The 3795-nt window shown below is 44.0% G+C and overlaps 1 pseudogene; it reads right to left on the bottom strand.

Moving 5' to 3' along the window:
- LOC112593261 overlaps positions 1-2743 on the bottom strand; it is a 21936-nt pseudogene extending 19193 nt beyond the window's left edge.
- Between the last annotated feature and the right edge of the window lie 1052 nt (positions 2744-3795).

Here is a 3795-nt window from a genome sequence, read left to right as displayed (position 1 = left end):
TTCCGCGGACTCCGCGTAACCCGGCGGGTCCGGCCGGCCGTTCTTGTCGGACGACGACGCCGGCGGCTGGCGATGGCGATGCTGCGTCGTCTTATCGCCGTCCTCTCGGACCATCTCGATCTTTTCGTACCGGTCGAACGGGTCGACGTCAGCGTCCGCGGCGGCGGTGTCGAATGGACCGGAAACGGGGACGCCGCCGCCCCGGGAACCGGCCGGACTGCCCTTGGACCGGATGGCCAACCCGCACAGGAATATGAGACAGAAGGACAGGACCAGTATGACGCCGACGATGAGCCCGGGCAGGGCGTACCGGTCGGCGCCCAGCACCAGCTCCGGCGACCGCTTGACCACGACCACGGTGACGTTGGACCTGGAGCTACCGGACCGGTTTTCCAGCTCGCACGCGTAACTGCCGCCGTCCTGGGCGACCGCGGACACGATGGTGAGGTTCGTGTACCGGCCCTCGGTGACCGGCACGCTGCGGCCCGTCGGCGCCAGCGGCCGGTCGTTGCGCGTCCACCGCGACGACGGTATGGGCACGCCGTACATGCGGCACGACACGGTGGCGTTGTCGCCCTCGGTGACCACCACCACGGCCGACACCGGTGCCGAGTGCGGTTCGCACGCGAAGTCGTCCAGCTCGAGCTTGTCCCACGGCGTCTGGGCCAGCCGGACCGGCGTCTTGCACACGGGCGGCGCGCCATGGCACGTTCCGCGGGCCATCCACTCCATGGCTTCACACGAACAGTTCCACGGGTTGTCGTGAGCTGGACGCCGATACCCAGGCCGCGTGACGGTTGTCGCGCAGCTGATTGTTGTCCAGCCAGCCACTCAGCGAGTTCTCCAGGCCGGCGAACGCGGTGAGCAAAGCCCGCAGGCACCCGGACACTCGAGCCCTGACAAGCCTGGGACGTGCGCGAACGCGCGCCGTTCGCACCTTCATGATGGGGTTGCCGTGAGGGAGCTCCCAGGCTCGGGACCGACTCAGCACGGCCGGCACCACCGTTGTACTGTTGTGGCTCGGGTCCAGCTCGACGAGGTTGTTGAGCTTCGGAACGCGTACCGGTCCACGACGTCCGGCACCGGGACGAGCAGCTTCTCCGTCAGCAGGTCCGCGTCCGCGAACTGTCCTTGCCCCTGTACAGCGGTTGTCGGTGAGTCGAGGCTGCGTGCCGTGGTCCAGGTGCCGCGGCACGGCCGTCAGGTTGGCCGCCGCGCGAGCCGACTCCTTGCCGCTGCGCCCGCTGCGCACGCCGCCGGACGTCGGCCAGGGCGCCTGGAAACCGCACGCGTCGACGCGCCGGTCATAATGCACTCCGCCGCACGCCGCGATGGTACCTGCAACAGAACGTTTCCAGAGCGTTATTGCACCGTCGTCGTCGTCGTCGTCGTGTCACTCGATCGCGACCGTTTTGTCGTCTGGGCGATGAATGAAACGTTATTATTTATTTATTTATTTTTTTTTTTTTTACTCAAACTACCGCAGATACCGCGCCCAACGATATCGTTCACCAAGGCCGCCCGCAGAAATTTTTCTCAGGGGAGGGGGGCAGCGAAAAATAATACACTTACCATAAATTCTGTTTTTATATCGCATCGTAAAAAAAATTATTTATTTATTTCAATATTGCAAGTGTCACCTTATTAGTTATCAGTTTTCCTTATCGCCCTCCAAGACGCTATATAAAATCCAAATAAATGCAATAAAAATTAGGTAATATCTTTTTTAGCGGGGGGGGGGGGCCCACCCACTGCGGGCGACCTTGTCGTTCACGCCGCCGAAAATACGTGTTATGCTGCGCGACAACGACGTTGTCTCGGAATTAATACACCCAAAACGACATCATCGAATCCTATTTCCGTTCAAATCGAATGCGTTGAATCCTGACTAAGTGCACGCGTGACCAACGACGTTTCGTTTCAGTTCACCGCGACACCTATCTGTTTTATGTTTTCCGACACCAAATCGCATAATATTTGTCGAACACTGTTGATCGATAGGCGACCCTAATCATAGTTTGTCTTACGTAAACGTACTTGATGTATAGAAATTTTATTATATTTTTTTCTACGTATATTCAATTTTATTGATTGCGTTGTTGTTGTTGTAATACTAGATCATTCAATCGTCTCGTGATGACGTGTTAATAAAACGTGATTATCGCTAAGACTTTTCGTTTTCCTTAATTCTTGTTATGGTATTCAGTGAACAAAAAAAATAACTTTTTCGAAAAAAATTTAACATATTATCAAAAATCTAATATTCTCTGTATATCTGACTGATTGTTAAATCGACTATGTAAAAAATCAAAAATGTATTGAAAATAATAATTATATTTATATTCACAGTAATAATTAATTTAATACCACCCCGAATTCATCAGAATTCCTAACATATGGACAGTTAATTAATTTAATAAAATGAATTTTTGCAAAACCAAAATATTTCAATCTAAATTTACCTAGTGATCTGCAGTTATGTTGTATTAAAATACTATAAAATAATGAAAAAAAGATATTGCCATTTAATAATTGTATGTAAACAATGGAGTATAAAGGCGCAGATTGGTGTGTAATCTTAGATTTTATATTTATTTTTTTCAGCTGTGCATTATTTCAGCTTAATAACGAAGTATTAATAGATATTTTATTTGTTGTTTGTACTCGTTTGTCGGTAGTTTTCATTCGCTTTGATGAATTATTATGTCAGTTTTTTCGTTATGCGCTTGTATACCTTTCGCATTCTAATTTGATCCAACTCTGTCGACAATAACGAAATGCAAAAAAAAACCATTATGTTATAACTTCTCATTGTTAAATCAATATTGAGCTACATATTATTTTATTATTACTGTGTAGTATAATAATATATTTATATACCGGATAAATCAGGAGCAGATACAGGATTTGTTCATAGGGTTGGAAGAGAGGTGCAATTCCCGGGATATTTAAGGATATCCTTTATTTTAATCTTGTTTTACGGTATAGGCAATACTTTCTCCTGAAACTACCTGATAATTTTTAATTTTTTAATTTTTTATCGCGTATAAAAATTTAGTTCATTGTTTGTATCATAACATTTTTCAAAAGTTATACGGTAGTTTTTTTAATGTTTATTTGATAGCAATTTTTACATAAATAAATATTTCATAATAATAGTTAAATGCTATTTGGTATAATTGTGTACCCCCTACATCACCTGTGAACCTATGCTTGGGTTAAATACTTAAATATATTATCGGGTGCGTTCTCTTGGCTGTATGTAAACTGCGGAAAAAAAAAAAAAATTAAGATTATATAATCTATAAGATACGTCATACAAACTGCGATAATTTAATTAGATAACTATTGTATTATTATTTATTTATTTATTTTTTTTTTTTTTGATTATACGATTTTTTTAAATAATTTTTAATATAATAATAATATTTTTTAATTTTAAAATTGGTTTTTTGATTATACAATCATTACGATCTAATTTTTAATAACAATATATTTTTCAATTTTAAAAATTGGTTTTTCTTTATTTTTACACCTAATACTCTAAGAGATACTAATAGCTGTCATAACACGTAATACGTATTATACCTAATTAAACAATAAACGTGTATAAGTATATAAAATGAATTGCCGCAGTTTGTATGATGTATCTTATCGGTTTTGTCGCAGATTGTATAATCTTAATTATTTTTTTGCCGCAGTATACATATCGACTTTTAGAAAAAGGTAAATTTTGCCGCAGTTTACCATCTCCCGTTCTCTTCTCAGGTATATTGTGTATCGAATTCTCGTGTC

Source organism: Melanaphis sacchari, unplaced genomic scaffold (assembly GCF_002803265.2).
Source record: "Melanaphis sacchari strain LSU unplaced genomic scaffold, SCAv2.0 Contig1_pilon_pilon, whole genome shotgun sequence".
In the NCBI taxonomy this organism is placed as follows: Eukaryota; Metazoa; Arthropoda; class Insecta; order Hemiptera; family Aphididae; genus Melanaphis; species Melanaphis sacchari.
This window is presented reverse-complemented; position numbering and strand designations above follow the sequence as displayed.